The sequence below is a fragment of the Heterodontus francisci genome, chromosome 33, assembly GCF_036365525.1.
Source record: "Heterodontus francisci isolate sHetFra1 chromosome 33, sHetFra1.hap1, whole genome shotgun sequence".
In the NCBI taxonomy this organism is placed as follows: Eukaryota; Metazoa; Chordata; class Chondrichthyes; order Heterodontiformes; family Heterodontidae; genus Heterodontus; species Heterodontus francisci.
The window spans coordinates 50,252,606-50,277,311 of NC_090403.1; the positions used below are offsets into that span (position 1 = coordinate 50,252,606).

Here is a 24,706-nt window from a genome sequence, read left to right on the forward strand (position 1 = left end):
AAAAAGCACGGGACCTTCCCCCAAATATTAACGTGCTGATGCCCGCAATGAAGCCAAGTGCATGAAGTGGGGCATCTCAGGGGTGGCTGGAAATTGGGCCCAGCTGGTGATGTGCCCCAATGATATGGAGGAGCTGGTGCGGCTGTCAAGAATCCTTTGGCTCATTTACTTTGGATGCTAAAAGAAGCAGTCTTTTGCAGTGGGGGTATAGCTCAGTGGGAGAGCATTTGACTGCAGATCAAGAGGTCCCTGGTTCAAATCCAGGTGCCCCCTTCTTCAGCACCACTTCCTCATTATGATTGCTGCTATTCCCTGCCCATTGTCAGCAGCTGATCATGCCACACAGAGCATGGCCTTTTGCTCTCTACCACACAAAAACATTGTCGTAACTGCTTTGCGTTTCACCCATTGCTCTGTGAATTAGTCCGCCTGAAGTCATTATACAATTCTCTCTTGAAATTTACAAATCAAACTTTCAGCCAGTCCCTTCCACATTAGAACAAGTCGCGGTGCAAAGAAATGCTCCGCATGTCACCTCACCTTCTTTTGCCAAACACTTTCCGTCTCTGTCCTCTTCTTACCAAACCGAATGCAAGTGGCAACTGTTTATTTGCTCCTGAAAACCTTTCATGATTTTGATGAGCACACAATCAGTAAAAGTAAGTGTGCAGACAGGATGCGGTGCCATGCTAAGAAAGAACGCAGAGGAGACTTTTGAAAGCAAAGTTTGATATTGTGAAATCGCTTCTTCAAAATGACCCCATCCCTGTCTTGCAGGTGCAATTGATGAAAGTTGACAGGTCTGAAACGTTGACTTTGCTTCTCTCTCCACAGATGCTAGCAGACCTACTGAGCGTTTGCAGCATTTTGTGTTTTTACTGCAGCCTAAAATGCAATGTTTTTAGCCCCATAGACAATTTTATCCAGAAATACTTGAAAGCAAGCATGGTAGCTGGCTGGTACAGCTCAGTAGGAGAGCACTTGACTGCAGATCACGAGGTCTCTGCTTGAAATCCCAATGCTGCCTTTGTTGCCCTGACAGTACAAATTGAGACAATGCAGTTTTGCTCATTCTCTGCAGCTGCACTGTGCTCATTCAAAGCTCTCAAGTAACTCCACTTGTCCTCTCTCCACCAATGCACAATCTTGCTAAGTTGCAGTTTGGTCAGTCAGACCAGCAAGTGAGAGTTTGCAATGCAGCAAAGTGCATTGTGCAAAAGAAGCCAAAGCTGTGCTTTTCGCAAGAAATGTTGCTGCGGAAAATGGGAAGAACGTCCCTGCTCTTCTTAAATTCGACCATTCCATCATTGACCGCCACCTAGGAAGACACACAAGGCCCTGCTTGGAGGATTGATCTGAAAAATGGACCCTCTTTCCTTGACTGCCCTTCCCTCAGTCATGAAGTGAATTGCCAGCCTGGATTGTGTGCACACATCTTTGGAGTGGGGGAGCTAGAACATACAGTCTTTTGACTCAGTGGTGCAAGGGTGGCCACTGAGCGGCGGCAGATGAATAGAGACGAGCAGCCCGTGCAAATATTCCCGGCACGACACCACGCACCAAGAAAACAGGGCAAATGAGAAATAGCGACCAAAAATTTTCCAATGGCAGTGCACTTGCCTCATCTTTCTTCCAAGTCGACTTGCGGCCATGAATCCTATGCAAAAAGCACGGGACCTTCCCCCAAATATTAACGTGCTGATGCCCGCAATGAAGCCAAGTGCATGAAGTGGGGCATCTCAGGGGTGGCTGGAAATTGGGCCCAGCTGGTGATGTGCCCCAATGATATGGAGGAGCTGGTGCGGCTGTCAAGAATCCTTTGGCTCATTTACTTTGGATGCTAAAAGAAGCAGTCTTTTGCAGTGGGGGTATAGCTCAGTGGGAGAGCATTTGACTGCAGATCAAGAGGTCCCTGGTTCAAATCCAGGTGCCCCCTTCTTCAGCACCACTTCCTCATTATGATTGCTGCTATTCCCTGCCCATTGTCAGCAGCTGATCATGCCACACAGAGCATGGCCTTTTGCTCTCTACCACACAAAAACATTGTCGTAACTGCTTTGCGTTTCACCCATTGCTCTGTGAATTAGTCCGCCTGAAGTCATTATACAATTCTCTCTTGAAATTTACAAATCAAACTTTCAGCCAGTCCCTTCCACATTAGAACAAGTCGCGGTGCAAAGAAATGCTCCGCATGTCACCTCACCTTCTTTTGCCAAACACTTTCCGTCTCTGTCCTCTTCTTACCAAACCGAATGCAAGTGGCAACTGTTTATTTGCTCCTGAAAACCTTTCATGATTTTGATGAGCACACAATCAGTAAAAGTAAGTGTGCAGACAGGATGCGGTGCCATGCTAAGAAAGAACGCAGAGGAGACTTTTGAAAGCAAAGTTTGATATTGTGAAATCGCTTCTTCAAAATGACCCCATCCCTGTCTTGCAGGTGCAATTGATGAAAGTTGACAGGTCTGAAACGTTGACTTTGCTTCTCTCTCCACAGATGCTAGCAGACCTACTGAGCGTTTGCAGCATTTTGTGTTTTTACTGCAGCCTAAAATGCAATGTTTTTAGCCCCATAGACAATTTTATCCAGAAATACTTGAAAGCAAGCATGGTAGCTGGCTGGTACAGCTCAGTAGGAGAGCACTTGACTGCAGATCACGAGGTCTCTGCTTGAAATCCCAATGCTGCCTTTGTTGCCCTGACAGTACAAATTGAGACAATGCAGTTTTGCTCATTCTCTGCAGCTGCACTGTGCTCATTCAAAGCTCTCAAGTAACTCCACTTGTCCTCTCTCCACCAATGCACAATCTTGCTAAGTTGCAGTTTGGTCAGTCAGACCAGCAAGTGAGAGTTTGCAATGCAGCAAAGTGCATTGTGCAAAAGAAGCCAAAGCTGTGCTTTTCGCAAGAAATGTTGCTGCGGAAAATGGGAAGAACGTCCCTGCTCTTCTTAAATTCGACCATTCCATCATTGACCGCCACCTAGGAAGACACACAAGGCCCTGCTTGGAGGATTGATCTGAAAAATGGACCCTCTTTCCTTGACTGCCCTTCCCTCAGTCATGAAGTGAATTGCCAGCCTGGATTGTGTGCACACATCTTTGGAGTGGGGGAGCTAGAACATACAGTCTTTTGACTCAGTGGTGCAAGGGTGGCCACTGAGCGGCGGCAGATGAATAGAGACGAGCAGCCCGTGCAAATATTCCCGGCACGACACCACGCACCAAGAAAACAGGGCAAATGAGAAATAGGGACCAAAAATGTTCCAATGGCAGTGCACTTGCCTCATCTTTCTTCCAAGTCGACTTGCGGCCATGAATCCTATGCAAAAAGCACGGGACCTTCCCCCAAATATTAACGTGCTGATGCCCGCAATGAAGCCAAGTGCATGAAGTGGGGCATCTCAGGGGTGGCTGGAAATTGGGCCCAGCTGGTGATGTGCCCCAATGATATGGAGGAGCTGGTGCGGCTGTCAAGAATCCTTTGGCTCATTTACTTTGGATGCTAAAAGACGCAGTGTTTTGCAGTGGGGGTATAGCTCAGTGGGAGAGCATTTGACTGCAGATCAAGAGGTCCCTGGTTCAAATCCAGGTGCCCCCTTCTTCAGCACCACTTCCTCATTATGATTGCTGCTATTCCCTGCCCATTGTCAGCAGCTGATCATGCCACACAGAGCATGGCCTTTTGCTCTCTACCACACAAAAACATTGTCGTAACTGCTTTGCGTTTCACCCATTGCTCTGTGAATTAGTCCGCCTGAAGTCATTATACAATTCTCTCTTGAAATTTACAAATCAAACTTTCAGCCAGTCCCTTCCACATTAGAACAAGTCGCGGTGCAAAGAAATGCTCCGCATGTCACCTCACCTTCTTTTGCCAAACACTTTCCGTCTCTGTCCTCTTCTTACCAAACCGAATGCAAGTGGCAACTGTTTATTTGCTCCTGAAAACCTTTCATGATTTTGATGAGCACACAATCAGTAAAAGTAAGTGTGCAGACAGGATGCGGTGCCATGCTAAGAAAGAACGCAGAGGAGACTTTTGAAAGCAAAGTTTGATATTGTGAAATCGCTTCTTCAAAATGACCCCATCCCTGTCTTGCAGGTGCAATTGATGAAAGTTGACAGGTCTGAAACGTTGACTTTGCTTCTCTCTCCACAGATGCTAGCAGACCTACTGAGCGTTTGCAGCATTTTGTGTTTTTACTGCAGCCTAAAATGCAATGTTTTTAGCCCCATAGACAATTTTATCCAGAAATACTTGAAAGCAAGCATGGTAGCTGGCTGGTACAGCTCAGTAGGAGAGCACTTGACTGCAGATCACGAGGTCTCTGCTTGAAATCCCAATGCTGCCTTTGTTGCCCTGACAGTACAAATTGAGACAATGCAGTTTTGCTCATTCTCTGCAGCTGCACTGTGCTCATTGAAAGCTCTCAAGTAACTCCACTTGTCCTCTCTCCACCAATGCACAATCTTGCTAAGTTGCAGTTTGGTCAGTCAGACCAGCAAGTGAGAGTTTGCAATGCAGCAAAGTGCATTGTGCAAAAGAAGCCAAAGCTGTGCTTTTCGCAAGAAATGTTGCTGCGGAAAATGGGAAGAACGTCCCTGCTCTTCTTAAATTCGACCATTCCATCATTGACCGCCACCTAGGAAGACACACAAGGCCCTGCTTGGAGGATTGATCTGAAAAATGGACCCTCTTTCCTTGACTGCCCTTCCCTCAGTCATGAAGTGAATTGCCAGCCTGGATTGTGTGCACACATCTTTGGAGTGGGGGAGCTAGAACATACAGTCTTTTGACTCAGTGGTGCAAGGGTGGCCACTGAGCGGCGGCAGATGAATAGAGACGAGCAGCCCGTGCAAATATTCCCGGCACGACACCACGCACCAAGAAAACAGGGCAAATGAGAAATAGGGACCAAAAATGTTCCAATGGCAGTGCACTTGCCTCATCTTTCTTCCAAGTCGACTTGCGGCCATGAATCCTATGCAAAAAGCACGGGACCTTCCCCCAAATATTAACGTGCTGATGCCCGCAATGAAGCCAAGTGCATGAAGTGGGGCATCTCAGGGGTGGCTGGAAATTGGGCCCAGCTGGTGATGTGCCCCAATGATATGGAGGAGCTGGTGCGGCTGTCAAGAATCCTTTGGCTCATTTACTTTGGATGCTAAAAGACGCAGTGTTTTGCAGTGGGGGTATAGCTCAGTGGGAGAGCATTTGACTGCAGATCAAGAGGTCCCTGGTTCAAATCCAGGTGCCCCCTTCTTCAGCACCACTTCCTCATTATGATTGCTGCTATTCCCTGCCCATTGTCAGCAGCTGATCATGCCACACAGAGCATGGCCTTTTGCTCTCTACCACACAAAAACATTGTCGTAACTGCTTTGCGTTTCACCCATTGCTCTGTGAATTAGTCCGCCTGAAGTCATTATACAATTCTCTCTTGAAATTTACAAATCAAACTTTCAGCCAGTCCCTTCCACATTAGAACAAGTCGCGGTGCAAAGAAATGCTCCGCATGTCACCTCACCTTCTTTTGCCAAACACTTTCCGTCTCTGTCCTCTTCTTACCAAACCGAATGCAAGTGGCAACTGTTTATTTGCTCCTGAAAACCTTTCATGATTTTGATGAGCACACAATCAGTAAAAGTAAGTGTGCAGACAGGATGCGGTGCCATGCTAAGAAAGAACGCAGAGGAGACTTTTGAAAGCAAAGTTTGATATTGTGAAATCGCTTCTTCAAAATGACCCCATCCCTGTCTTGCAGGTGCAATTGATGAAAGTTGACAGGTCTGAAACGTTGACTTTGCTTCTCTCTCCACAGATGCTAGCAGACCTACTGAGCGTTTGCAGCATTTTGTGTTTTTACTGCAGCCTAAAATGCAATGTTTTTAGCCCCATAGACAATTTTATCCAGAAATACTTGAAAGCAAGCATGGTAGCTGGCTGGTACAGCTCAGTAGGAGAGCACTTGACTGCAGATCACGAGGTCTCTGCTTGAAATCCCAATGCTGCCTTTGTTGCCCTGACAGTACAAATTGAGACAATGCAGTTTTGCTCATTCTCTGCAGCTGCACTGTGCTCATTGAAAGCTCTCAAGTAACTCCACTTGTCCTCTCTCCACCAATGCACAATCTTGCTAAGTTGCAGTTTGGTCAGTCAGACCAGCAAGTGAGAGTTTGCAATGCAGCAAAGTGCATTGTGCAAAAGAAGCCAAAGCTGTGCTTTTCGCAAGAAATGTTGCTGCGGAAAATGGGAAGAACGTCCCTGCTCTTCTTAAATTCGACCATTCCATCATTGACCGCCACCTAGGAAGACACACAAGGCCCTGCTTGGAGGATTGATCTGAAAAATGGACCCTCTTTCCTTGACTGCCCTTCCCTCAGTCATGAAGTGAATTGCCAGCCTGGATTGTGTGCACACATCTTTGGAGTGGGGGAGCTAGAACATACAGTCTTTTGACTCAGTGGTGCAAGGGTGGCCACTGAGCGGCGGCAGATGAATAGAGACGAGCAGCCCGTGCAAATATTCCCGGCACGACACCACGCACCAAGAAAACAGGGCAAATGAGAAATAGGGACCAAAAATGTTCCAATGGCAGTGCACTTGCCTCATCTTTCTTCCAAGTCGACTTGCGGCCATGAATCCTATGCAAAAAGCACGGGACCTTCCCCCAAATATTAACGTGCTGATGCCCGCAATGAAGCCAAGTGCATGAAGTGGGGCATCTCAGGGGTGGCTGGAAATTGGGCCCAGCTGGTGATGTGCCCCAATGATATGGAGGAGCTGGTGCGGCTGTCAAGAATCCTTTGGCTCATTTACTTTGGATGCTAAAAGAAGCAGTCTTTTGCAGTGGGGGTATAGCTCAGTGGGAGAGCATTTGACTGCAGATCAAGAGGTCCCTGGTTCAAATCCAGGTGCCCCCTTCTTCAGCACCACTTCCTCATTATGATTGCTGCTATTCCCTGCCCATTGTCAGCAGCTGATCATGCCACACAGAGCATGGCCTTTTGCTCTCTACCACACAAAAACATTGTCGTAACTGCTTTGCGTTTCACCCATTGCTCTGTGAATTAGTCCGCCTGAAGTCATTATACAATTCTCTCTTGAAATTTACAAATCAAACTTTCAGCCAGTCCCTTCCACATTAGAACAAGTCGCGGTGCAAAGAAATGCTCCGCATGTCACCTCACCTTCTTTTGCCAAACACTTTCCGTCTCTGTCCTCTTCTTACCAAACCGAATGCAAGTGGCAACTGTTTATTTGCTCCTGAAAACCTTTCATGATTTTGATGAGCACACAATCAGTAAAAGTAAGTGTGCAGACAGGATGCGGTGCCATGCTAAGAAAGAACGCAGAGGAGACTTTTGAAAGCAAAGTTTGATATTGTGAAATCGCTTCTTCAAAATGACCCCATCCCTGTCTTGCAGGTGCAATTGATGAAAGTTGACAGGTCTGAAACGTTGACTTTGCTTCTCTCTCCACAGATGCTAGCAGACCTACTGAGCGTTTGCAGCATTTTGTGTTTTTACTGCAGCCTAAAATGCAATGTTTTTAGCCCCATAGACAATTTTATCCAGAAATACTTGAAAGCAAGCATGGTAGCTGGCTGGTACAGCTCAGTAGGAGAGCACTTGACTGCAGATCACGAGGTCTCTGCTTGAAATCCCAATGCTGCCTTTGTTGCCCTGACAGTACAAATTGAGACAATGCAGTTTTGCTCATTCTCTGCAGCTGCACTGTGCTCATTGAAAGCTCTCAAGTAACTCCACTTGTCCTCTCTCCACCAATGCACAATCTTGCTAAGTTGCAGTTTGGTCAGTCAGACCAGCAAGTGAGAGTTTGCAATGCAGCAAAGTGCATTGTGCAAAAGAAGCCAAAGCTGTGCTTTTCGCAAGAAATGTTGCTGCGGAAAATGGGAAGAACGTCCCTGCTCTTCTTAAATTCGACCATTCCATCATTGACCGCCACCTAGGAAGACACACAAGGCCCTGCTTGGAGGATTGATCTGAAAAATGGACCCTCTTTCCTTGACTGCCCTTCCCTCAGTCATGAAGTGAATTGCCAGCCTGGATTGTGTGCACACATCTTTGGAGTGGGGGAGCTAGAACATACAGTCTTTTGACTCAGTGGTGCAAGGGTGGCCACTGAGCGGCGGCAGATGAATAGAGACGAGCAGCCCGTGCAAATATTCCCGGCACGACACCACGCACCAAGAAAACAGGGCAAATGAGAAATAGGGACCAAAAATGTTCCAATGGCAGTGCACTTGCCTCATCTTTCTTCCAAGTCGACTTGCGGCCATGAATCCTATGCAAAAAGCACGGGACCTTCCCCCAAATATTAACGTGCTGATGCCCGCAATGAAGCCAAGTGCATGAAGTGGGGCATCTCAGGGGTGGCTGGAAATTGGGCCCAGCTGGTGATGTGCCCCAATGATATGGAGGAGCTGGTGCGGCTGTCAAGAATCCTTTGGCTCATTTACTTTGGATGCTAAAAGAAGCAGTCTTTTGCAGTGGGGGTATAGCTCAGTGGGAGAGCATTTGACTGCAGATCAAGAGGTCCCTGGTTCAAATCCAGGTGCCCCCTTCTTCAGCACCACGTCCTCATTATGATTGCTGCTATTCCCTGCCCATTGTCAGCAGCTGATCATGCCACACAGAGCATGGCCTTTTGCTCTCTACCACACAAAAACATTGTCGTAACTGCTTTGCGTTTCACCCATTGCTCTGTGAATTAGTCCGCCTGAAGTCATTATACAATTCTCTCTTGAAATTTACAAATCAAACTTTCAGCCAGTCCCTTCCACATTAGAACAAGTCGCGGTGCAAAGAAATGCTCCGCATGTCACCTCACCTTCTTTTGCCAAACACTTTCCGTCTCTGTCCTCTTCTTACCAAACCGAATGCAAGTGGCAACTGTTTATTTGCTCCTGAAAACCTTTCATGATTTTGATGAGCACACAATCAGTAAAAGTAAGTGTGCAGACAGGATGCGGTGCCATGCTAAGAAAGAACGCAGAGGAGACTTTTGAAAGCAAAGTTTGATATTGTGAAATCGCTTCTTCAAAATGACCCCATCCCTGTCTTGCAGGTGCAATTGATGAAAGTTGACAGGTCTGAAACGTTGACTTTGCTTCTCTCTCCACAGATGCCAGCAGACCTACTGAGCGTTTGCAGCATTTTGTGTTTTTACTGCAGCCTAAAATGCAATGTTTTTAGCCCCATAGACAATTTTATCCAGAAATACTTGAAAGCAAGCATGGTAGCTGGCTGGTACAGCTCAGTAGGAGAGCACTTGACTGCAGATCACGAGGTCTCTGCTTGAAATCCCAATGCTGCCTTTGTTGCCCTGACAGTACAAATTGAGACAATGCAGTTTTGCTCATTCTCTGCAGCTGCACTGTGCTCATTGAAAGCTCTCAAGTAACTCCACTTGTCCTCTCTCCACCAATGCACAATCTTGCTAAGTTGCAGTTTGGTCAGTCAGACCAGCAAGTGAGAGTTTGCAATGCAGCAGAGTGCATTGTGCAAAAGAAGCCAAAGCTGTGCTTTTCGCAAGAAATGTTGCTGCGGAAAATGGGAAGAACGTCCCTGCTCTTCTTAAATTCGACCATTCCATCATTGACCGCCACCTAGGAAGACACACAAGGCCCTGCTTGGAGGATTGATCTGAAAAATGGACCCTCTTTCCTTGACTGCCCTTCCCTCAGTCATGAAGTGAATTGCCAGCCTGGATTGTGTGCACACATCTTTGGAGTGGGGGAGCTAGAACATACAGTCTTTTGACTCAGTGGTGCAAGGGTGGCCACTGAGCGGCGGCAGATGAATAGAGACGAGCAGCCCGTGCAAATATTCCCGGCACGACACCACGCACCAAGAAAACAGGGCAAATGAGAAATAGCGACCAAAAATTTTCCAATGGCAGTGCACTTGCCTCCTCTTTCTTCCAAGTCGACTTGCGGCCATGAATCCTATGCAAAAAGCACGGGACCTTCCCCCAAATATTAACGTGCTGATGCCCGCAATGAAGCCAAGTGCATGAAGTGGGGCATCTCAGGGGTGGCTGGAAATTGGGCCCAGCTGGTGATGTGCCCCAATGATATGGAGGAGCTGGTGCGGCTGTCAAGAATCCTTTGGCTCATTTACTTTGGATGCTAAAAGAAGCAGTCCTTTGCAGTGGGGGTATAGCTCAGTGGGAGAGCATTTGACTGCAGATCAAGAGGTCCCTAGTTCAAATCCAGGTGCCCCCTTCTTCAGCACCACTTCCTCATTATGATTGCTGCTATTCCCTGCCCATTGTCAGCAGCTGATCATGCCACACAGAGCATGGCCTTTTGCTCTCTACCACACAAAAACATTGTCGTAACTGCTTTGCGTTTCACCCATTGCTCTGTGAATTAGTCCGCCTGAAGTCATTATACAATTCTCTCTTGAAATTTACAAATCAAACTTTCAGCCAGTCCCTTCCACATTAGAACAAGTCGCGGTGCAAAGAAATGCTCCGCATGTCACCTCACCTTCTTTTGCCAAACACTTTCCGTCTCTGTCCTCTTCTTACCAAACCGAATGCAAGTGGCAACTGTTTATTTGCTCCTGAAAACCTTTCATGATTTTGATGAGCACACAATCAGTAAAAGTAAGTGTGCAGACAGGATGCGGTGCCATGCTAAGAAAGAACGCAGAGGAGACTTTTGAAAGCAAAGTTTGATATTGTGAAATCGCTTCTTCAAAATGACCCCATCCCTGTCTTGCAGGTGCAATTGATGAAAGTTGACAGGTCTGAAACGTTGACTTTGCTTCTCTCTCCACAGATGCTAGCAGACCTACTGAGCGTTTGCAGCATTTTGTGTTTTTACTGCAGCCTAAAATGCAATGTTTTTAGCCCCATAGACAATTTTATCCAGAAATACTTGAAAGCAAGCATGGTAGCTGGCTGGTACAGCTCAGTAGGAGAGCACTTGACTGCAGATCACGAGGTCTCTGCTTGAAATCCCAATGCTGCCTTTGTTGCCCTGACAGTACAAATTGAGACAATGCAGTTTTGCTCATTCTCTGCAGCTGCACTGTGCTCATTGAAAGCTCTCAAGTAACTCCACTTGTCCTCTCTCCACCAATGCACAATCTTGCTAAGTTGCAGTTTGGTCAGTCAGACCAGCAAGTGAGAGTTTGCAATGCAGCAAAGTGCATTGTGCAAAAGAAGCCAAAGCTGTGCTTTTCGCAAGAAATGTTGCTGCGGAAAATGGGAAGAACGTCCCTGCTCTTCTTAAATTCGACCATTCCATCATTGACCGCCACCTAGGAAGACACACAAGGCCCTGCTTGGAGGATTGATCTGAAAAATGGACCCTCTTTCCTTGACTGCCCTTCCCTCAGTCATGAAGTGAATTGCCAGCCTGGATTGTGTGCACACATCTTTGGAGTGGGGGAGCTAGAACATACAGTCTTTTGACTCAGTGGTGCAAGGGTGGCCACTGAGCGGCGGCAGATGAATAGAGACGAGCAGCCCGTGCAAATATTCCCGGCACGACACCACGCACCAAGAAAACAGGGCAAATGAGAAATAGCGACCAAAAATTTTCCAATGGCAGTGCACTTGCCTCATCTTTCTTCCAAGTCGACTTGCGGCCATGAATCCTACGCAAAAAGCACGGGACCTTCCCCCAAATATTAACGTGCTGATGCCCGCAATGAAGCCAAGTGCATGAAGTGGGGCATCTCAGGGGTGGCTGGAAATTGGGCCCAGCTGGTGATGTGCCCCAATGATATGGAGGAGCTGGTGCGGCTGTCAAGAATCCTTTGGCTCATTTACTTTGGATGCTAAAAGAAGCAGTCTTCTGCAGTGGGGGTCTAGCTCAGTGGGCGAGCATTTGACTGCAGATCAAGAGGTCCCTGGTTCAAATCTAGGTGCCCCCTTCTTCTGCACCACTTTCTCATTATGATTGCTGCGATTCCCTGCCCATTGTCAGCAGCTGATCATGCCACACAGAGCATGGCCTTTTGCTCTCTACCACACAAAAACATTGTCGTAACTGCTTTGCGTTTCACCCATTGCTCTGTGAATTAGTCCGCCTGAAGTCATTATACAATTCTCTCTTGAAATTTACAAATCAAACTTTCAGCCAGTCCCTTCCACATTAGAACAAGTCGCGGTGCAAAGAAATGCTCCGCATGTCACCTCACCTTCTTTTGCCAAACACTTTCCGTCTCTGTCCTCTTCTTACCAAACCGAATGCAAGTGGCAACTGTTTATTTGCTCCTGAAAACCTTTCATGATTTTGATGAGCACACAATCAGTAAAAGTAAGTGTGCAGACAGGATGCGGTGCCATGCTAAGAAAGAACGCAGAGGAGACTTTTGAAAGCAAAGTTTGATATTGTGAAATCGCTTCTTCAAAATGACCCCATCCCTGTCTTGCAGGTGCAATTGATGAAAGTTGACAGGTCTGAAACGTTGACTTTGCTTCTCTCTCCACAGATGCTAGCAGACCTACTGAGCGTTTGCAGCATTTTGTGTTTTTACTGCAGCCTAAAATGCAATGTTTTTAGCCCCATAGACAATTTTATCCAGAAATACTTGAAAGCAAGCATGGTAGCTGGCTGGTACAGCTCAGTAGGAGAGCACTTGACTGCAGATCACGAGGTCTCTGCTTGAAATCCCAATGCTGCCTTTGTTGCCCTGACAGTACAAATTGAGACAATGCAGTTTTGCTCATTCTCTGCAGCTGCACTGTGCTCATTCAAAGCTCTCAAGTAACTCCACTTGTCCTCTCTCCACCAATGCACAATCTTGCTAAGTTGCAGTTTGGTCAGTCAGACCAGCAAGTGAGAGTTTGCAATGCAGCAAAGTGCATTGTGCAAAAGAAGCCAAAGCTGTGCTTTTCGCAAGAAATATTGCTGCGGAAAATGGGAAGAACGTCCCTGCTCTTCTTAAATTCGACCATTCCATCATTGACCGCCACCTAGGAAGACACACAAGGCCCTGCTTGGAGGATTGATCTGAAAAATGGACCCTCTTTCCTTGACTGCCCTTCCCTCAGTCATGAAGTGAATTGCCAGCCTGGATTGTGTGCACACATCTTTGGAGTGGGGGAGCTAGAACATACAGTCTTTTGACTCAGTGGTGCAAGGGTGGCCACTGAGCGGCGGCAGATGAATAGAGACGAGCAGCCCGTGCAAATATTCCCGGCACGACACCACGCACCAAGAAAACAGGGCAAATGAGAAATAGCGACCAAAAATTTTCCAATGGCAGTGCACTTGCCTCATCTTTCTTCCAAGTCGACTTGCGGCCATGAATCCTATGCAAAAAGCACGGGACCTTCCCCCAAATATTAACGTGCTGATGCCCGCAATGAAGCCAAGTGCATGAAGTGGGGCATCTCAGGGGTGGCTGGAAATTGGGCCCAGCTGGTGATGTGCCCCAATGATATGGAGGAGCTGGTGCGGCTGTCAAGAATCCTTTGGCTCATTTACTTTGGATGCTAAAAGAAGCAGTCCTTTGCAGTGGGGGTGTAGCTCAGTGGGAGAGCATTTGACTGCAGATCAAGAGGTCCCTGGTTCAAATCCAGGTGCCCCCTTCTTCAGCACCACTTCCTCATTATGATTGCTGCTATTCCCTGCCCATTGTCAGCAGCTGATCATGCCACACAGAGCATGGCCTTTTGCTCTCTACCACACAAAAACATTGTCGTAACTGCTTTGCGTTTCACCCATTGCTCTGTGAATTAGTCCGCCTGAAGTCATTATACAATTCTCTCTTGAAATTTACAAATCAAACTTTCAGCCAGTCCCTTCCACATTAGAACAAGTCGCGGTGCAAAGAAATGCTCCGCATGTCACCTCACCTTCTTTTGCCAAACACTTTCCGTCTCTGTCCTCTTCTTACCAAACCGAATGCAAGTGGCAACTGTTTATTTGCTCCTGAAAACCTTTCATGATTTTGATGAGCACACAATCAGTAAAAGTAAGTGTGCAGACAGGATGCGGTGCCATGCTAAGAAAGAACGCAGAGGAGACTTTTGAAAGCAAAGTTTGATATTGTGAAATCGCTTCTTCAAAATGACCCCATCCCTGTCTTGCAGGTGCAATTGATGAAAGTTGACAGGTCTGAAACGTTGACTTTGCTTCTCTCTCCACAGATGCTAGCAGACCTACTGAGCGTTTGCAGCATTTTGTGTTTTTACTGCAGCCTAAAATGCAATGTTTTTAGCCCCATAGACAATTTTATCCAGAAATACTTGAAAGCAAGCATGGTAGCTGGCTGGTACAGCTCAGTAGGAGAGCACTTGACTGCAGATCACGAGGTCTCTGCTTGAAATCCCAATGCTGCCTTTGTTGCCCTGACAGTACAAATTGAGACAATGCAGTTTTGCTCATTCTCTGCAGCTGCACTGTGCTCATTCAAAGCTCTCAAGTAACTCCACTTGTCCTCTCTCCACCAATGCACAATCTTGCTAAGTTGCAGTTTGGTCAGTCAGACCAGCAAGTGAGAGTTTGCAATGCAGCAAAGTGCATTGTGCAAAAGAAGCCAAAGCTGTGCTTTTCGCAAGAAATGTTGCTGCGGAAAATGGGAAGAACGTCCCTGCTCTTCTTAAATTCGACCATTCCATCATTGACCGCCACCTAGGAAGACACACAAGGCCCTGCTTGGAGGATTGATCTGAAAAATGGACCCTCTTTCCTTGACTGCCCTTCCCTCAGTCATGAAGTGAATTGCCAGCCTGGATTGTGTGCACACATCTTTGGAGTGGGGGAGCTAGAACATACAGTCTTTTGACTCAGTGGTGCAAGGGTGGCCACTGAGCGGCGGCAGATGAATAGAGACGAGCAGCCCGTGCAAATATTCCCGGCACGACACCACGCACCAAGAAAACAGGGCAAATGAGAAATAGCTACCAAAAATTTTCCAATGGCAGTGCACTTGCCTCATCTTTCTTCCAAGTCGACTTGCGGCCATGAATCCTATGCAAAAAGCACGGGACCTTCCCCCAAATATTAACGTGCTGATGCCCGCAATGAAGCCAAGTGCATGAAGTGGGGCATCTCAGGGGTGGCTGGAAATTGGGCCCAGCTGGTGATGTGCCCCAATGATATGGAGGAGCTGGTGCGGCTGTCAAGAATCCTTTGGCTCATTTACTTTGGATGCTAAAAGAAGCAGTCTTCTGCAGTGGGGGTATAGCTCAGTGGGCGAGCATTTGACTGCAGATCAAGAGGTCCCTGGTTCAAATCCAGGTGCCCCCTTCTTCAGCACCACTTTCTCATTATGATTGCTGCGATTCCCTGCCCATTGTCAGCAGCTGATCATGCCACACAGAGCATGGCCTTTTGCTCTCTACCACACAAAAACATTGTCGTAACTGCTTTGCGTTTCACCCATTGCTCTGTGAATTAGTCCGCCTGAAGTCATTATACAATTCTCTCTTGAAATTTACAAATCAAACTTTCAGCCAGTCCCTTCCACATTAGAACAAGTCGCGGTGCAAAGAAATGCTCCGCATGTCACCTCACCTTCTTTTGCCAAACACTTTCCGTCTCTGTCCTCTTCTTACCAAACCGAATGCAAGTGGCAACTGTTTATTTGCTCCTGAAAACCTTTCATGATTTTGATGAGCACACAATCAGTAAAAGTAAGTGTGCAGACAGGATGCGGTGCCATGCTAAGAAAGAACGCAGAGGAGACTTTTGAAAGCAAAGTTTGATATTGTGAAATCGCTTCTTCAAAATGACCCCATCCCTGTCTTGCAGGTGCAATTGATGAAAGTTGACAGGTCTGAAACGTTGACTTTGCTTCTCTCTCCACAGATGCTAGCAGACCTACTGAGCGTTTGCAGCATTTTGTGTTTTTACTGCAGCCTAAAATGCAATGTTTTTAGCCCCATAGACAATTTTATCCAGAAATACTTGAAAGCAAGCATGGTAGCTGGCTGGTACAGCTCAGTAGGAGAGCACTTGACTGCAGATCACGAGGTCTCTGCTTGAAATCCCAATGCTGCCTTTGTTGCCCTGACAGTACAAATTGAGACAATGCAGTTTTGCTCATTCTCTGCAGCTGCACTGTGCTCATTCAAAGCTCTCAAGTAACTCCACTTGTCCTCTCTCCACCAATGCACAATCTTGCTAAGTTGCAGTTTGGTCAGTCAGACCAGCAAGTGAGAGTTTGCAATGCAGCAAAGTGCATTGTGCAAAAGAAGCCAAAGCTGTGCTTTTCGCAAGAAATGTTGCTGCGGAAAATGGGAAGAACGTCCCTGCTCTTCTTAAATTCTACCATTCCATCATTGACCGCCACCTAGGAAGACACACAAGGCCCTGCTTGGAGGATTGATCTGAAAAATGGACCCTCTTTCCTTGACTGCCCTTCCCTCAGTCATGAAGTGAATTGCCAGCCTGGATTGTGTGCACACATCTTTGGAGTGGGGGAGCTAGAACATACAGTCTTTTGACTCAGTGGTGCAAGGGTGGCCACTGAGCGGCGGCAGATGAATAGAGACGAACAGCCCGTGCAAATATTCCTGGCACGACACCACGCACCAAGAAAACAGGGCAAATGAGAAATAGCGACCAAAAATTTTCCAATGGCAGTGCACTTGCCTCATCTTTCTTCCAAGTCGACTTGCGGCCATGAATCCTATGCAAAAAGCACGGGACCTTCCCCCAAATATTAACGTGCTGATGCCCGCAATGAAGCCAAGTGCATGAAGTGGGGCATCTCAGGGGTGGCTGGAAATTGGGCCCAGCTGGTGATGTGCCCCAATGATATGGAGGAGCTGGTGCGGCTGTCAAGAATCCTTTGGCTCATTTACTTTGGATGCTAAAAGAAGCAGTCCTTTGCAGTGGGGGTATAGCTCAGTGGGAGAGCATTTGACTGCAGATCAAGAGGTCCCTGGTTCAAATCCAGGTGCCCCCTTCTTCAGCACCACTTCCTCATTATGATTGCTGCTATTCCCTGCCCATTGTCAGCAGCTGATCATGCCACACAGAGCATGGCCTTTTGCTCTCTACCACACAAAAACATTGTCGTAACTGCTTTGCGTTTCACCCATTGCTCTATGAATTAGTCCGCCTGAAGTCATTATACAATTCTCTCTTGAAATTTACAAATCAAACTTTCAGCCAGTCCCTTCCACATTAGAACAAGTCGCGGTGCAAAGAAATGCTCCGCATGTCACCTCATCTTCTTTTGCCAAACACTTTCCGTCTCTGTCCTCTTCTAACCAAACCGAATGCAAGTGGCAACTGTTTATTTGCTCCTGAAAACCTTTCATGATTTTGATGAGCACACAATCAGTAAAAGTAAGTGTGCAGACAGGATGCGGTGCCATGCTAAGAAAGAACGCAGAGGAGACTTTTGAAAGCAAAGTTTGATATTGTGAAATCGCTTCTTCAAAATGACCCCATCCCTGTCTTGCAGGTGCAATTGATGAAAGTTGACAGGTCTGAAACGTTGACTTTGCTTCTCTCTCCACAGATGCTAGCAGACCTACTGAGCGTTTGCAGCATTTTGTGTTTTTACTGCAGCCTAAAATGCAATGTTTTTAGCCCCATAGACAATTTTATCCAGAAATACTTGAAAGCAAGCATGGTAGCTGGCTGGTACAGCTCAGTAGGAGAGCACTTGACTGCAGATCACGAGGTCTCTGCTTGAAATCCCAATGCTGCCTTTGTTGCCCTGACAGTACAAATTGAGACAATGCAGTTTTGCTCATTCTCTGCAGCTGCACTGTGCTCATTGAAAGCTCTCAAGTAACTCCACTTGTCCTCTCTCCACCAATGCACAATCTTGCTAAGTTGCAGTTTGGTCAGTCAGACCAGCAAGTGAGAGTTTGCAATGCAGCAAAGTGCATTGTGGAAAAGAAGCCAAAGCTGTGCTTTTCGCAAGAAATGTTGCTGCGGAAAATGGGAAGAACGTCCCTGCTCTTCTTAAATTCGACCATTCCATCACTGACCGCCACCTAGGAAGACACACAAGGCCCTGCTTGGAGGATTGATCTGAAAAATGGACCCTCTTTCCTTGACTGCCCTTCCCTCAGTCATGAAGTGAATTGCCAGCCTGGATTGTGTGCACACATCTTTGGAGTGGGGGAGCTAGAACATACAGTCTTTTGACTCAGTGGTGCAAGGGTGGCCACTGAGCGGCGGCAGATGAATAGAGACGAGCAGCCCGTGCAAATATTCCCGGCACGACACCACGCACCAAGAAAACTGGTCAAATGAGAAATAGCTACCAAAAATTTTCCAATGGCAGTGCACTTGCCTCATCTTCCTTCCAAGTCGACTTGCGGCCATGAATCCTATGCAAAAAGCACGGGACCTTCCCCCAAATATTAACATGCTGATGCCCGCAATGAAGCCAAGTGCATGAAGTGGGGCATCTCAGGGGTGGCTGGAAATTGGGCCCAGCTGGTGATGTGCCTCAATGATATGGAGGAGCTGGTGCGGCTGTCAAGAATCCTTTGGCTCATTTACTTTGGATGCTAAAAGAAGCAGTTCTTAGCAGTGGGGGTATAGCTCAGTGGGAGAGCATTTGACTGCAGATCAAGAGGTCCTTGGTTCAAAGTCAGGTGCCCCCTTTTCCAGCACCACTTTCTCATTATGATTGCTGCGATTCCTTGCCCTTTGTCAGCAGCTGATCATGCCACACAGAGCATGGCCTTTTGCTCTCTACCACACAAAAACATTGTCGTAACTGCTTTGCGTTTCACCCATTGCTCTGTGAATTAGTCCGCCTGAAGTCATTATACAATTCTCTCTTGAAATTTACAAATCAAACTTTCAGCCAGTCCCTTCCACATTAGAACAAGTCGCGGTGCAAAGAAATGCTCCGCATGTCACCTCACCTTCTTTTGCCAAACACTTTCCGTCTCTGTCCTCTTCTTACCAAACCGAATGCAAGTGGCAACTGTTTATTTGCTCCTGAAAACCTTTCATGATTTTGATGAGCACACAATCAGTAAAAGTAAGTGTGCAGATAGGATGCGGTGCCATGCTAAGAAAGAACGCAGAGGAGACTTTTGAAAGCAAAGTTTGATATTGTGAAATCGCTTCCTCAAAATGACCCCATCCCTGTCTTGCAGGTGCAATTGATGAAAGTTGACAGGTCTGAAACGTTGACTTTGCTTCTCTCTCCACAGATGCTAGCAGACCTACTGAGCGTTTGCAGCATTTTGTGTTTTTACTGCAGCCTAAAATGCAATGTTTTTAGCCCCATAGACAATTTTATCCAGAAATACTTGAAAGCAAGCATGGTAGCTGGCTGGTACAGCTCAGTAGGAGAGCACTTGACTGCAGATCACGAGGTCTCTGCTTGAAATCCCAATGCTGCCTTTGTTGCCCTGACAGTACAAATTGAGACAATGCAGTTTTGCTCATTCTCTGCAGCTGCACTGTGCTCATTCAAAGCTCTCAAGTAACTCCACTTGTCCTCTCTCCACCAATGCACAATCTTGCTAAGTTGCAGTTTGGTCAGTCAGACCAGCAAGTGAGAGTTTGCAATGCAGCAAAGTGCATTGTGCAAAAGAAGCCAAAGCTGTGCTTTTCGCAAGAAATGTTGCTGCGGAAAATGGGAAGAACGTCCCTGCTCTTCTTAAATTCGACCATTCCATCATTGACCGCCACCTAGGAAGACACACAAGGCCCTGCTTGGAGGATTGATCTGAAAAATGGACCCTCTTTCCTTGACTGCCCTTCCCTCAGTCATGAAGTGAATTGCCAGCCTGGATTGTGTGCACACATCTTTGGAGTGGGGGAGCTAGAACATACAGTCTTTTGACTCAGTGGTGCAAGGGTGGCCACTGAGCGGCGGCAGATGAATAGAGACGAGCAGCCCGTGCAAATGTTCCCGGCACGACACTACGCACCAAGAAAACTGGGCAAATGAGAAATAGCGACCAAAGATTTTCCAATGGCAGTGCACTTGCCTCATCTTTCTTCCAAGTCGACTTGCGGCCATGAATCCTATGCAAAAAGCACGGGACCTTCCCCCAAATATTAACGTGCTGATGCCCGCAATGAAGCCAAGTGCATGAAGTGGGGCATCTCAGGGGTGGCTGGAAATTGGGCCCAGCTGGTGATGTGCCCCAATGATATGGAGGAGCTGGTGCGGCTGTCAAGAATCCTTTGGCTCATTTACTTTGGATGCTAAAAGAAACAATCTTTTTCAGTGAGGGGTATAGCTCAGTGGGAGAGCATTTGACTGCAGATTAAGAGGTCTCTGGTTCAAATTCAGGTGCCCCCTTCTTCAGCACCACTTCCTCATCATGATTGCTGCTATTCCCTGCCCATTGTCAGCAGCTGATCATGCCACACAGAGCATGGCCTTTTGCTCTCTACCACACAAAAACATTGTCGTAACTGCTTTGCGTTTCACCCATTGCTCTGTGAATTAGTCCGCCTGAAGTCACTATACAATTCTCTCTTGAAATTTACAAATCAAACTTTCAGCCAGTCCCTTCCACATTAGAACAAGTCGCGGTGCAAAGAAATGCTCCGCATGTCACCTCACCTTCTTTTGCCAAACACTTTCCGTCTCTGTCCTCTTCTTACCAAACCGAATGCAAGTGGCAACTGTTTATTTGCTCCTGAAAACCTTTCATGATTTTGATGAGCACACAATCAGTAAAAGTAAGTGTGCAGATAGGATGCGGTGCCATGCTAAGAAAGAACGCAGAGGAGACTTTTGAAAGCAAAGTTTGATATTGTGAAATCGCTTCTTCAAAATGACCCCATCCCTGTCTTGCAGGTGCAATTGATGAAAGTTGACAGGTCTGAAACGTTGACTTTGCTTCTCTCTCCACAGATGCTAGCAGACCTACTGAGCGTTTGCAGCATTTTGTGTTTTTACTGCAGCCTAAAATGCAATGTTTTTAGCCCCATAGACAATTTTATCCAGAAATACTTGAAAGCAAGCATGGTAGCTGGCTGGTACAGCTCAGTAGGAGAGCACTTGACTGCAGATCACGAGGTCTCTGCTTGAAATCCCAATGCTGCCTTTGTTGCCCTGACAGTACAAATTGAGACAATGCAGTTTTGCTCATTCTCTGCAGCTGCACTGTGCTCATTCAAAGCTCTCAAGTAACTCCACTTGTCCTCTCTCCACCAATGCACAATCTTGCTAAGTTGCAGTTTGGTCAGTCAGACCAGCAAGTGAGAGTTTGCAATGCAGCAAAGTGCATTGTGCAAAAGAAGCCAAAGCTGTGCTTTTCGCAAGAAATGTTGCTGCGGAAAATGGGAAGAACGTCCCTGCTCTTCTTAAATTCTACCATTCCATCATTGACCGCCACCTAGGAAGACACACAAGGCCCTGCTTGGAGGATTGATCTGAAAAATGGACCCTCTTTCCTTGACTGCCCTTCCCTCAGTCATGAAGTGAATTGTGAATTGCCAGCCTGGATTGTGTGCACACATCTTTGGAGTGGGGGAGCTAGAACATACAGTCTTTTGACTCAGTGGTGCAAGGGTGGCCACTGAGCGGCGGCAGATGAATAGAGACAAGCAGCCCGTGCAAATATTCCCGGCACGACACCACGCACCAAGAAAACTGGGCAAATGAGAAATAGCTACCAAAAATTTTCCAATGGCAGTGCACTTGCCTCATCTTTCTTCCAAGTCGACTTGCGGCCATGAATCCTATGTAAAAAGCACGGGACCTTCCCCCAAATATTAACGTGCTGATGCCCGCAATGAAGCCAAGTGCATGAAGTGGGGCATCTCAGGGGTGGCTGGAAATTGGGCCCAGCTGGTGATGTGCCCCAATGATGTGGAGGAGCTAGTGCGGCTGTCTGGAATCTTCAGGCCGTTGTCTCTTAGCTCAATTGCTTGGGAAGGTCAAGGAAGCACGCAGTGTTGCGCTTTTGCGTGTACTGGAAGCTCTATATATTAATACACAGGGCCCTGTTCTTTGCAGACAGAAGGGACATGTACACACATCGCGCCTGTTTCAGCTGTACAATATAAGTGAGAGCCATTCACTGGTTCATTCCTCAGGGCAATGCCTGAGCCAATCAGAGTCAAGCTGCCTGGTATAAATTTCAAGCAATGCTTGGTTTTTAACTGTCAGTCACCATAAACTGGTGCATTCTCCATGGTAACGCCTCTACCAGAGTTTACTTGCCAATCACTCAGCTGCATGCAGTATGTTTTTGTTTTCCCTTACATCGCTTATTCTTGCGCATTGTCCTGACATGTGTAAGACGAAAAGCTTTGACAACATGTCTCTATTTTCAGCCATTCTGTATCACTGTTTTACCAAGCAACTGTTTGTAAATCTTTATAATGAAATTTAACTCAAGAAGGAGGCACTTATAATTGAACCCAAGATCACTTGATCTACAGTCAAAAGCTCTCCGCCCGAACTATACCCCTCCTAACTTCTGAATTGTGCCTCAGAATTCAATAGTCCGTAACAATGTGAACTAAAAATAGAATAAGTTGGAGACGCTCAGCAGGTCAAATCTGCATTCCAACAAATGGCTATTGATCCAAAATGTTAACCCTTTCTTTCTCCACATGTGCCTTCTGACCTGCTGTGCATTTCCAGCATCCTCTGAGTACAAATCTATACTGTTTTGCAGCATAAATACCGGGAGGGGGGGGGGATCCTGGATATGAACTGTAGTGAAATATACCATTGCATAGATCTACCCACTTATGCTTTCACTGGCTCATTCATAGAAAAGTGATATAATATCTGTCCAAAAATCAGAAGTTTGGCTCAATATTTTGTTCAACGAGGGTCTAAAATGTAAGCCCAAATGCCCATCCCACATAGAGCAGAGTGTCAGTTTCACTTTGTTTGATAGCATACAGTTCAGTGATGGTCCCACACAGATTTGAATGGAGAACCTCTTGCTCTACAGTTAAATGTCAGGAAGCACTTCTTCACACAAAGAAGTGCTGCTTAGACAGCATCTTCCAAACCCGCGACCTCTACCAACTAGAAGGACAAGGGCAGCAAATGCATGGGAACACCACCTGCAAGTTCCCCTCCAAGTCACACACCATCCTGACTTGGAACTATATCGCCATTCCTTCACTGTCGCTGGGTCAAAATCCTGGAACTCCCTTCCTAACAGCACTGTGGGTGTACCTACCCCAAATGGACTGCAACGGTTCAAGAAGGCAGCTCACCACCACCTTCTCAAGGGCAATTAGGGATGGGCAATAAATGCTGGCCTGGCCAGCGACGCCCACATCCCTGAATGAATTTTTAAAAAGCACAGTGGACATCTGGAACGCTTTCCCATTAAAAATGCGAAGTCAATTGAAAATTTTTAACCTGCAACTTAGAAATTTTGTGCAGTAAGGGTATTAAGGAATATGGTACCAAGGTAGGTGAATGAAGTTAAGATGCAGAACAGATGTGTCCTGTTCCTATGTTCATACTGAGTCTGTCAGTGAATGCATTGGTTTACATAAGGCAGATGATTGCGGTGCCTATCATAGACCTGAGCACATCATGTAAGCCCACATTTTGGTGCAGTACTGAGAGAGTGCTGCACTGCAGGAATCAGCTTTCCTGTGAGGTGTAAGACCAACCGTCAGCTACTGGCTCCATGTTACAGCAGTATAAAATATCATGAGTAATCACGTGGAGATTGCACTAATATTTTGTTTAATTTATCCGCAGTTAAACTGAAAAGTTATTTACTAAAGAGGCAAACTTAGCTGTATCATAATTCGGGAAATGGTGGTGTAGTGGCAATGTCACTGAACTAACAACGTCCAAACCCAGACTTGTGCTTTAAGGACATGGGTTTAAAACCCACCATGTCAGTTGGAATTAATTAAAGAAAGCTACTCCAATGGTGACCAGGAAATGCTTGCTGTAAAAGCCCTAATAAGAAATGCTGGAAATACTCAGCAGGTCTAGCAGCATCTGTGGAGAGCAAAGCAGAGCTAATATTTCTGGTCAGTGACCGTAGAAGTCCATCTGGCTCACTAATGTGCTTTAGGGAAGGAAATCTGCCACGTTTACATGGTCTGGCTACATGTGACTCCAGGCCCACAGCAATGTGGTTGACTCTGAAATGGCCTAGCAAGCCTTCAGTTCAAGGGCAATAAATGCTGGCCAAGGCAATAATGCCTACATCCCATGAACGCATAAACAAGAAGAGCAGATGAAAGAGTTCAGTGCAGATGGTTCAAGTGCAAACCTGCACATACCACCCCAGGGGTGTCCTGAGTTTGGTTCTGCCACAGGAACCAGGAATAAATGTATCCCCCAATTGTGGGGGTGGTGTCTGTCATGCATCTTGGAGGGGTTGTCTATTTCATGACCATTGGCAGAGGCTGGGAGAAATTTACCCTAAACAGAAAAGCTTTTCAGGGCAACAGTGAGAAAGCAGAGGGAGTAGGTGAGTTGCTCCTGCAGAGAGCCAGCACAGACATGATGGGCTGAATGGCCTCATTTGTGTTGTAATTATGTTTCTATATTGGGATAGGCCAGATAGACCTACTAGTGTCTTTTCAGGTCTTATACATTGCTCTGTTCCTCAGTTTAAACCTCTGGGATAAATACCATTGCCGCTGCTGAGACTGTTTCTGAATATATAAGTGTTGGATCTGAAGCACTTTCATTCCGATGGAAAGAGTGAGAAGAAAAACCCAGCTTCTGGAATAATTTTCCATCTGAAAGTGTTTCAATTCTGAAAAGGACCTGGAAAGACCTTGTGGTCCTGTCTGGCTGGTCACAGTGCCTGGAAAATGTTCCATT

General features: G+C 46.6%; 12 non-coding genes across 12 annotated transcripts; all 12 read left to right on the forward strand.

Moving 5' to 3' along the window:
• Positions 1 to 201: 201 nt before the first annotated feature.
• Positions 202 to 273, forward strand: trnac-gca (transfer RNA cysteine (anticodon GCA)). The gene has a single exon. It is a non-coding gene; the product is annotated as a tRNA-Cys (tRNA).
• A 1,591-nt stretch (positions 274 to 1,864) lies between these two features.
• trnac-gca (transfer RNA cysteine (anticodon GCA)) lies at positions 1,865 to 1,936 on the forward strand. Its single transcript has one exon. It is a non-coding gene; the product is annotated as a tRNA-Cys (tRNA).
• A 1,591-nt stretch (positions 1,937 to 3,527) lies between these two features.
• Positions 3,528 to 3,599, forward strand: trnac-gca (transfer RNA cysteine (anticodon GCA)). The gene has a single exon. It is a non-coding gene; the product is annotated as a tRNA-Cys (tRNA).
• Positions 3,600 to 5,190: 1,591 nt separating this feature from the next.
• trnac-gca (transfer RNA cysteine (anticodon GCA)) lies at positions 5,191 to 5,262 on the forward strand. Its single transcript has one exon. It is a non-coding gene; the product is annotated as a tRNA-Cys (tRNA).
• Positions 5,263 to 6,853: 1,591 nt separating this feature from the next.
• On the forward strand, positions 6,854 to 6,925 carry trnac-gca (transfer RNA cysteine (anticodon GCA)). The gene has a single exon. It is a non-coding gene; the product is annotated as a tRNA-Cys (tRNA).
• Positions 6,926 to 8,516: 1,591 nt separating this feature from the next.
• Positions 8,517 to 8,588, forward strand: trnac-gca (transfer RNA cysteine (anticodon GCA)). The gene has a single exon. It is a non-coding gene; the product is annotated as a tRNA-Cys (tRNA).
• A 1,591-nt stretch (positions 8,589 to 10,179) lies between these two features.
• trnac-gca (transfer RNA cysteine (anticodon GCA)) lies at positions 10,180 to 10,251 on the forward strand. The gene has a single exon. It is a non-coding gene; the product is annotated as a tRNA-Cys (tRNA).
• Positions 10,252 to 11,842: 1,591 nt separating this feature from the next.
• trnac-gca (transfer RNA cysteine (anticodon GCA)) lies at positions 11,843 to 11,914 on the forward strand. The gene has a single exon. It is a non-coding gene; the product is annotated as a tRNA-Cys (tRNA).
• A 1,591-nt stretch (positions 11,915 to 13,505) lies between these two features.
• trnac-gca (transfer RNA cysteine (anticodon GCA)) lies at positions 13,506 to 13,577 on the forward strand. Its single transcript has one exon. It is a non-coding gene; the product is annotated as a tRNA-Cys (tRNA).
• Positions 13,578 to 15,168: 1,591 nt separating this feature from the next.
• On the forward strand, positions 15,169 to 15,240 carry trnac-gca (transfer RNA cysteine (anticodon GCA)). The gene has a single exon. It is a non-coding gene; the product is annotated as a tRNA-Cys (tRNA).
• A 1,591-nt stretch (positions 15,241 to 16,831) lies between these two features.
• On the forward strand, positions 16,832 to 16,903 carry trnac-gca (transfer RNA cysteine (anticodon GCA)). Its single transcript has one exon. It is a non-coding gene; the product is annotated as a tRNA-Cys (tRNA).
• A 1,591-nt stretch (positions 16,904 to 18,494) lies between these two features.
• On the forward strand, positions 18,495 to 18,566 carry trnac-gca (transfer RNA cysteine (anticodon GCA)). The gene has a single exon. It is a non-coding gene; the product is annotated as a tRNA-Cys (tRNA).
• The last annotated feature ends 6,140 nt before the right edge of the window (positions 18,567 to 24,706 follow it).